Source organism: Echinops telfairi, unplaced genomic scaffold (assembly GCF_000313985.2).
Source record: "Echinops telfairi isolate 266 unplaced genomic scaffold, ASM31398v2 ScPeMD7_1;HRSCAF=3_0, whole genome shotgun sequence".
In the NCBI taxonomy this organism is placed as follows: domain Eukaryota; kingdom Metazoa; phylum Chordata; class Mammalia; order Afrosoricida; family Tenrecidae; genus Echinops; species Echinops telfairi.
The window spans coordinates 77776926-77787299 of NW_022103896.1; positions in this window are offsets into that span (position 1 = coordinate 77776926).

Genomic DNA, 10374 nt, shown 5'->3' on the forward strand with positions numbered 1-10374 from the left:
TCACCCACTTTTCTGTTGTCTGTCCCCCTAGGAGGAGGTTCTATGTAGATCATTGTGATCGGGTCCCTCTGTCTCTGCTTTGTTCTCAATGGTGTCCAGGTCGTCATCCGGCTGCTTGGTCATCTTGAGAGAGTTTAAGTCAGGTTGGCCTTTGCTGGATGATCTCCTTCAGCAACCCTACAGCCTCCATCTCCTGCATCTGGGTCGTGGCTTCATTAAAGCTGAACTTTTTCTAAAATTGCCTTTGGGCTAAAGAGGTGCAAGGAGTCTCAGGGAGAAGGCACCACTGGGCATGCCGGCTACACAGTACTCACACTGCAGGCACTTCCAATACCTTGTTTTCTTCAGTCGTTATTTCTCATTCTTCCCCATCTCCTAGGGTTAGGCAGTGACTAATCGACCTGTCTCTGTAGCTTTTCCTATTCTGGACTTTGTATATAAATTGAACGATGTAACCTGAATCATACAACCATACAATCATGGCTACTTGCACATAACATATTTTCAAACCTCATCAATGATGTTGCATGCAACAGAACTTCATTTTTTGGGGTGGTGTGTCATAATTCATTGTATGCCTCACATGTTATTTATCCATACGTTGATTAACAGGCATTTGGATTGTTTCTGCTTTTAGGTTTTGCCTACTGTGACTAAAGGTGCTACCAACATTTGGTAAAATGTGTTATTGTAAACTGGGTGGAGGTTTACAGAGCAGATAATCAATGTTACATTCAGAGATTCATAAACATTCTGTTTCATCTCATTCATCGGGACCCTCTCAATGTACCCACCATGCATTTCACCTCCTCCCTGTGTTGTCTCCGTTTCTTTTCTAATCCTTCTGAACGTTGTCCTTCGGTAAATGCTGCCCCCTGGAATTCAAATGGTTGAGTATACCGAGGTATGCCCACATCAGTAGTATCACTATTCCCCTGAATAGGCCTGTGTATTATTTGGCTAAAAATTGAGTCATGGTGAGAGCAGTTCCAGACCTGAAGGATGGCCAAGCTACCCATCACTCTCTGACCAGCAAGCCTGGTCTTTGTCGTGATTTTGTGTTTTGTCCCACATGTTTTCCCCATCTTATACATGGCTTTCCAATGTGAATCCTACCGAGCAGTTGGTAGTGGTGACTAGGCACCATCTAGTTCTTCTGGTCTCAAGGTCATGGAAATGGATATTTGCATGGACCATTGGACTATTGAACTAATGGTTGTGCCTGTCCAGTTTCATCAATGCTCTATCCTCTGGACAAGTAGACACTATTAGTCTCACCTTAGATGGCTGCTCATAAATGAAAAAAATCACCCACCCAGTCACTACTCACCAAAGTAGCATGTAGACTTTGTAGACCATGTTATGCCAGGTGTCCTTGGTACCCCCACCCCTGAGACAATGGTCTTAAGGTCCCAGGCCAGTAACTCATTCCCTAAAGGTACCTGCTTATAGTCAAGAAATTTTCATAATTTTAGTCCATGTAAGGAGCCCTGGTGGCATAGTGGGTTAAGATTCTCTCCTAACCTCTTCAGCTGAGACACAGAACTTAGAGATTGTACTTAGTGGACCCATAGCAACAAACTTAGACTGATATAACCTGTGTTCCTGGCACCATTGCCCCACACTCTCAATAGTCATGCCCGCGCATATTTTCCAGGTGTCTATCTGTACATATTAGAAATTTCTAGCAGTTCTGTAGAAGTATAATGCACATTGTCCTAGGTTAGTATTACTTGCATTTTACCTTTTGGGAGTCATTGGGACCTAAGTCTAGTTGTAGTCTTTTCCTGGGAAAAATTCGCAGTGTCTTACAAGGCATCTGCCACAGCTCCGGGTGTCATATCCGCATGGACAATTGGGTCAATTTCCTCAAATGTGGGTGGAGGGGATAATGGATTTACTGATAATGAATAAGTAAAATTCATAACTAACAATAATTTATTTTGTTGGCTCCTTGAAGCATGGGTTGTGCAATGGCTATAAAAAGTCAAGTTGAAGTACCAGGCTTACAATCGTAAACTGTAGAAGATATCCAAAGAATTAAGGCCATTGGCATGTGAGAGTGGTTTAACCACACATGGAGTATCCCAGGGATGCACCTTTTACCACAAGGGTGGGAAACAAAAATATGCGACGGAAGTCCTACCACCTCTGAAGACTGCTGTAATGGCTGTTTTATGTATATGACAGGTTTGACAGTGGAAACTGCCCCCATTGATTTAAGACAGTGAACTATAATGGGGCTGGTTGGGCCCTTTGATGGTAGAGGCCAAATGGCAGCATTTAACCAACAGAGACAAGCTAGGCATGCTTACCATGATGGACAGCAGAATCAAAGCAGTAATCATAATTACCTGATTTGCATGGACATAAGATGTTGGCTATGTAGGCTAGGCATCCCTTGGAATGAAATAAATGTGAAACTCACTAAATATTTACTTGATCTGTACAAGTAGAAGAATTCTAGGTTGGATGAATGACAGTCTATCCGAATTGCTCATGTTAGAGAATCAAACCCCTCAATTAATCTCCAAATGTGAGCAGTTTACAGACCCACAACCATTTGAATTCAGTAAAGGCAGTTGAGGAAGGATCCTAGTACACTGATAACGTTTTCTACTGTTAATCTTCCTCAAAGCCTTGCATCTGCTGCTTCTTACAAGGGTGACAGTTCAGTGGAGGAAAGGAAGTAATCAGACTTTGGAGGGAATTACTGGACATTGGCTTTGAATTGACAATCATTCCAGGAGACTCCAAATATTTTGAGGCTCACCAGAGTAGAGACATGGAGGTCAAATTATTAATGGAGTTGGAGCTCAGATTAATCTCACAGTGGGCCCAGCGGGTCTGCAAACCCATCCTGTGGTTATTTCACCAGTTTCAGAACGCATCATTGGAATAGACATATTCAGCAACAGGTAGAGTTTCCATTTTGAAACCTTGACATGTAAAAAAGGCTTACTGGGGTAGGAAAAGCTAAGTGAACGCCATAAGAATTTCCTCAACCCAAGAAAATGTAAATCAAAATCAATATCACATTTCCGAATGGCGTGCAGAGATGAGTGCCACCATCAAGAACGTGAAGGACGAGGGGTGGTGGTTCCCATCACATCCCCGTTTCATTTACTTATTGGGCCTGTGCAAAACCCAACCGACCTACCAACCAACCACACGAAATCTATGGGTCTTAGAGAATTACAGTAGATTACCATAAACTTAACCAGGTAGTGATTAATTGTAGCTTCTGTTGCAGATGTGGTTTCATTGCTTGTAGCTATTGTAGCTATTGATCTGACTGATGAGTTTTTCTCAATTCTGTTTGTCTGGTTTCAAAGGATCACCAAAAGCAGTTTGCTTTTAGCAGTCGAGGGTCAACAATACATTTTCACAGTCCTTCCTTAGAGTCAATTTTTTCAGCACTATGTCATGATTTAGTCCACAGGACCTTGATTGCCTGCCTTTCCCATCTACAAAATATCACACTGGTCCATCACATTGATGACATTCTGCTGAAAGGACCTAGTAAGTAAGAAGTATCAATGACCCTACACTTACCTTCTAAAGGGTGGGAAATGAACTCAATGGAAATACAGATGAATTCCACGTCAGTGAAATTTCTAGGAGTCCAGTGGTGTGAGACTTGTCAAGATATACCTATGAAAGCCAAGATAATGTATTGCATTTCCCTCCTCTTACAACTGAAAATGAGGCACAGCATCTGTTGGGTCTCTGGGTTTTGGAGGCAGCATCCCCTTCATTTGGATGTGTTCCCCCAGCCTATTTATCAAGTGATATGAAAAGGGGCTATCTTTGAATGGAGCCCAGAACAAGGGGAGGTTATGAAATAGGTCCAGGCTGCCGTACAAGCCATTCTGCCCTTTAGCCATATAATCTAGCTGATCTAATGATGTTCCAAGTGTCAATGACAGATAAAGATGCAGTGTGGAGTTTCTGGTAGGCCCTTATTAGTGAATCACAGTGCAGCTCACTAGGATTTTGGAGCCAAGTCTTCCTATCCTCTGCCAATAACTCCTCCTCTTTGGAAAAACAGCTTTAGGCTGACATCTATTGTTTGCAGATTAAAGTCACAATGATATCTCTTTGAGGGTGTATCTTAGAGCCCAGGTAGAGCAAATGTTGTCCAGGAGCAAGGGGGAATGTCACCTGCTGCTGGTGCAGGACGGCCACTCCTCTGGTCACCGGGAGGATGTGGGGAGCAAGAGCAAATCCTACCTTTCTCGTTGCAGCCACCAGTGTGTGTGTGCTGTGAGGCGGCTTGTCTAGTTGGAATGCTGCTTATAAAATATCAACAGGGCTATACCACATTAGGTCAGGAGACAATCCACCTGTCTGTGTAATCTCTGGTAGCTTTTGTTCAGTTTCTTCTCCTAGTCAGTATTAAATCCACTTCGCTATTTGTCCCTCTGAAGTTCAGTGCTCCTGAATTACCATCTATATCACTTTCATTTGGTCTCTCGTATGTTTGTGGCAGAGGATCTCGTAGTGTGTCTGTCTAGTCGTCTAGTCGGCCATCCTGCTGGAAGTTTTTGGACCCACTTTTATTTTATCATTTTTGATCATATAAATATTTGTTTCATATATTTTTATATAATTAAAAAGCACAGTACTGTAGTTTTTCAATGTTGCAAGTAGAATAGGAATTTTGCTTTGCTGATAGTGAAAACTTTCATTTATCTTTCTATTGTGGAAGTGAAATTAAAGTGAGGAGGTATAGTTATATACTCTTTAAATTTAGGATAGAAATTACTTGGTGCTTCTTTATTGCTATCTACCCAGGGACAAAGGAATTAAAGCAAACCCCATTGTAAGTTGAAAACAAACAAAAAAACCATGTTGCTTTTTGGGTTCCAGTTCATAATGGATAGATTTATTCCAAACAAAATATGTTTTAAACTGTCTTTGCAACCAATGGCTGGTTGCAGACAAATTTTGTCAGTAATCCACCCATTGGGGTGCTTTCCAAAAAAGGTCCAATCAAAACAGTGGCTTCTGAGGGATCTACTCAGATAGTAAATTCAAGGCAGTGAGGCCAGCTCACAAGGTAACTCTCTTTCTGAATCCTAAAGGACTCACTGTGGTAGATTTTTTAAAAGGACACAGAATGATCTTGAGGGTTTATTATGAAGAAGCTGGTCAACATATAATGCCCCATCCCCACCTTGAGGGGGACGAACAGAAATGTGGGTGAAGGGAGACAGTAGATGGTGTAAGATATGAAAATAATAATAATTTATAATTTATCAAGGGTTCACAAGGGCAGAAGGGTGGGGGAGGGAGGGAAATAAAGAGGAGCTGATACAAGGGCTCAAGTAGAAAGAAAATATTTTGAAAATGATGCTGGCAACATGGATGTTGATACAATGGATGCGTGGAATCTTATAAGAGCTGCAAGAGCCCTTAATAAAATGATTTATTAAAAAAAAATTCAAAATTGTGTTGGTGAAGAAAATTTGTACCAAGTGCTTCTTTTCCATAATGACAATGCACCTGCTCATTCTTTGACAGTAACGAGGGCTATTCTATAAAACTTTCAGTGGGAAACGTTAGCCCGTCTATCTTGCAATCTTGATCTGGCCTCTTCTGATTGTTGTTGCTGTCCTCAAACTCAAAGAACACTTCAAAGGAACATGGCTGAATTCCCTGAGGATGGCCACATCGCTGTCTTGAAGCTGTGTCTATCAAAGAGTGCAGAATTCTTTGAGGAATGGTTAGAAGATGGAAACACTACCTTCAGAGAAGTTGAGAAATAATATGGGGCACTGCTTCACTTGGTCTGCCTCTTATAGCTACAGTGTTCGTAACTCCTTCTGTGGAGATTGGGTATATTTCCTCATTTACTGATGGGCCTGAGTAAGAGAAGGTGGGCGAAGAGGCTGCTAGGATTATATGAATCCATTTGTGAATGTTAATGGAGTTCATTGTGATTGCAAAAACTTGGAACTCCGCCCTGGGGATTGACCAATTTTGTCATTCTCCTGGGCATGAAATGAATCAGCTCAGAAACAGGAATGGAGAGATTTCACTACCATCAAGAGAGAAGAGCTAAGTCCTTCGGACCCTGAGATCCTTGGATAATGAATCTCCTGGACCCAGTAGGCAGAGTGGTGACAGCAGAGGACTGGCAGAGGAGTGGCAACAGCAGGGGTAGCAGAACCAAGAACACAAGACAGAGCAGTGGGCCAAGCTAAGTGGCTTTGGGCAGAGGGCACACTTCCTAAAGCAGGGTGCCTTCAGGCACTTTTATGGGAGACTAGTCTCAATGGAGCCTTCAGGCTCGCTTATTGAGTAGGGTGATTCTGGGCACTTAAGGGGGCTTAGGGGCCTTGGACACATTGCCCAAGCAAGACATAGGCAATAGGCTGCATGGCTGGACCTGCGGGCATGGCTAAGAAGACTTTCTTCTCTCCTTATCAAACAGTTACATCTGGAGAATTTTTGAGCCTGAATTATAACCTGCTAACTTCCCTAGAATAGTGAATGCTGTCTGGGAGTTTCGTGGCTAGTGCAATGAATTATTGAACCCAGCAGGGAAGTAAAGGGTTTTGTGGGCAAGACCACTGGTGTCAGATTTAGTAAGACAGATTGGAGGACGGAGGCATGTCTGACCTCAGCCTCAAAGGAATTGGCCTTGAGCTGATGTGGAATGCTGCTCTCCTTCCCTTTTGTGAAGTCCGACCAAGTCAGCTGTGGCCTCCACACCATTCTTACATAATAACTTCACATTTTAATATGTTTCTTTAGTGAAGGTTTCTATGATTCTGTAGCAACACTTCTTGACTTTCCCTTGGTTTCAATTTTTTATGCATTCGAATTTTTTGGTATATAAATCTTCCGTTATTTTTAATTGAGTCATTTTCTATTAATTCTAGCAACCTTTAAATTGACTAATAAGGAGTTATTCGCATTATTGATCCATATTTCTTTTTTTTGGGTATGTGTGCATTTTATTTTTGGCATTCTTTGCCAGAAATTAAGAATTGAGTTCACACATCAAAGTAATGAGGGTGGCAGCAGGTTGATATTGAACTGGTACAATTAAACTAACATAGACAAGGTTTACAGACTTCTGCTTTCCATGGATACAAATGCCCCAAGAGGTGCTAAAGCCATCACAGCATGCAATTTTCGGAAAGACATTATCCCACCCTAGTTATTTCCAGGTGTGTGGATTGGTGCTACTTTGCTACTACAATTATGTTTTTTTATCTTTCTTTGTCTTCAAGCCAAGTCGCTCTGACAAACGACATCATGCCTGCCGTGCCCGCCAGAACCATGCAAACGGGCCCTTTGGAAGAATGGCTGGTGACCTAACGAAAATGTGTCAAGAGGTTACCAGTTCTGGTCTCCTCACTTCTAATTAGGATCTCCACAATTCTATGAACCTTGCCAAACCTCTAGTTTGAGTCATTTCTTCACATGCTTCCACTCCAAATTCTAGCTCTGAATTTTGATGATTTCCTCCTATAGTTGTAAAAATTGTACAAGGAATCTCAGTTTACTCTTCCTCCCCATTCCACAAATGGTGACATTTTCCTCCTCTGCACCATCATGTTCTCTGTCTTTTGCTGAGCTGTACTTTGTGACTACACAGACACACCTATCCTCTCCACAGAGAGAATTAATTTTTTCTGAGCCCCTTGGAATTAAATTGCTGATGTGTTCCTTCTCAGCCTCTCAATAATTTCATGTATATTCCCTAAAAATAAAAATGTTTTCTTACAAAACTACTATATAGATATTGACATCAGCAAATTTTAATTCGTATTAAAATTTTGCCAATTGTCCCACTACTTGGAACAATTTTTTTTTAATGAGAAAAAGAGAGAGAGAAAAGGTGTCTAGGCGAGTAATCAAGTTTAGAAACACATGTCCACCTAGCAGCCCTTCTTCTTCGTTGCTGTTCTTCCTAGCTGCTGTCGCGTTGATTCTGGTTCATAATGATCCTCTGTACACCAGAAGGAAACACCACCCAGTCCGGCACCATCCTCACAATTGTTGTGATGCTTGAGCCCATTGTTGCCACCACGAAGTCAATCCATCTCATTGAGGGTCTTCCTCGTCTTTGCTGCCTTCTACTGTACCACGCACCGTGGCCTGTTCTAGGAACTCGTCTCTCCTGATACACGTCCAAAGTGTATGAGATGAGGTCTGCCTGGCCTTGCTTCGACTAAGGAGCATATTGGCTGCATTTCTTCCAAGACAGATTTGTTGTTCTTCTGACAGTGTATGGTACTTTCATCAGCAAGTACTTTAAGTTCTGCTCACTTTTAGCAAGCGAGTTCGTGTCATCTGCATATCAACAGGTTGTTGATAAGCCTTCCCTCAATCCTCAGACTGCATTCTTCTCTTGTTTATATAGTCCAGCTTTTAAAACGTTTGCTCAGCACACAGATTGAATGAGTATGAGGAGAGGATCCAACACTGACACACACCTTTCCTGATGTTAAACCACCAAAAATGCCCTTGTTCTGTTTGCATGACTACCTTGTGGTCCACATTCAGGTTCTGTAGAAGCACAATATCTCCTGTAATTGCTTTTTGGTCTTCTTTGTTTTTGTAAGATATCAGAATTTGTGAAGCGTATAGGACATTTAATGTTTTCCAAAAAATCCTCTTAATTCCAAATCTTCATCAAATTCAAAATTCATGGTTTGCTACCTTATCCCTTGCTGTCTTAATATTTCTGAGTGTAAACAGAGGGTGAGGTCCGTGGGTGGCTCAAATGGTTAAGGATATTTCTTAAAATCATTGCAACCTTTTTTTTTTTGTCAATTAATTTTTGTTGTTGTTCTTGTAGCGCATACATATAGCAGGATATGCAGCGATTCCCAGTTTTCTGGGTGTTCAATTCAGTGATACTGATTGCGTCCTTCAGGTTGTACAGCTCTTCCAATGCGCCTTCCTGAGTTGTTTTTCCTCCAGCCACATAAACTCACAGCCCCTTAAAGCATCTATTCAATCTGCCGAGTTGGTGGTGTCAATTTGATCACTCATAGACAGTTCTTAAAAGAGCACAATACTCAAGGTAGGAAATCTTTACTAATTAAGCTAAACTATACTTTTGGTTTAAAAGTTAAGATATCAAGATTATTTCAGGGCAATGGTTTTGGGGCTATTAAGCATCACTGGCTTCAAAAGGTCTTCATTTCATGAGAATCTGACATCTTTTCTGTACTTCTCCCTTCTAATCAGGATTTCTATATAGAATCTTTGATAAAACATTCAGTAATTGTTGGTAGGCACTACCAGTTCTTCTGGTCTCATAGCAAAAAAACCCAACAAGGTTATCAAGGCAAATAAAACAGGATAAAGCGCACTAAAACTACCCATAGCATATAAGACTTTCAGACAGACTGTTATATGCTTGCTCATGCAATTATTTTCTGCCTGGTCCATAGAATAAATGTATACGAGGGCTGGGACTCTATATTGTCTGCTGCTTGATGTTGGTGCTCCTTCATTAACCAAAGGATAGCTCTGTGCTCAATGTCTAAGACACTCCTGGCCTGGCTAAGCTTGAATGAATTATGCACTAGGAGTACTTAACCTGAGTTATGGCTTATGTTTTTGAAAAAAGACATTCTGACTCGGTTTAATTTTGTTTTTGGAACTTACTTTACAATTTAGACCTCCGATATGATTGGACTATAGAAGAGTATGATATGCAAATTATATGCCAACACAACTGTTGGAAAAAATGCCTCTGAGTACGGCCGGAAATCGACTTCTGCAGAGTTAGTCTTGGACAACCCTAGAGGGCCCTGCTGCGCTGACACACCCGAGGTTCCCAATTGGAATTTGGTTTGATGGCACTTTCCCCTCTTGTGTCCAACTTAAACCCCATGTCAGGCCATCCTTAGATACAGAGGACCACATATATCTGACTCTAAAAATCACTGAGGTAATAGAGATTGTTGTTTAAGACGTATTTGGTGCTGTTGTTAAACATTATGGCAGAGGGGCAATTGGGTTGCCAAAAGTACAATAGCCTTTCTAAACACTTTGAGTGTTTTTCCTTCTTAAAATTCCTTTGCCCTCTTCCTCCCCATCTGCTTCATGCCCTCATCTTCTTTTCCCTGTGTATCTCCATAACATCTCACACAGGTGGAGGAAAGGGGATGGGGACCCTGTCTGATGTCCTCTGGCTACAGAAGGGAGGAGGAGACTCTAACTCTGCAGCAGTCAGGCTAGTTCCCAAAAGGCAGAGGTCAGACATGCTTCCCCCTTCAACCTTCTTTATACTATGCTGACACCGGCCATTCCTCCCACTGCACTGTACCTCTCTGGGTTTGATAGTCCATTACAATGGTTATACAGAACTCACAGTGATATGCATTATTATGGGAGTTTATT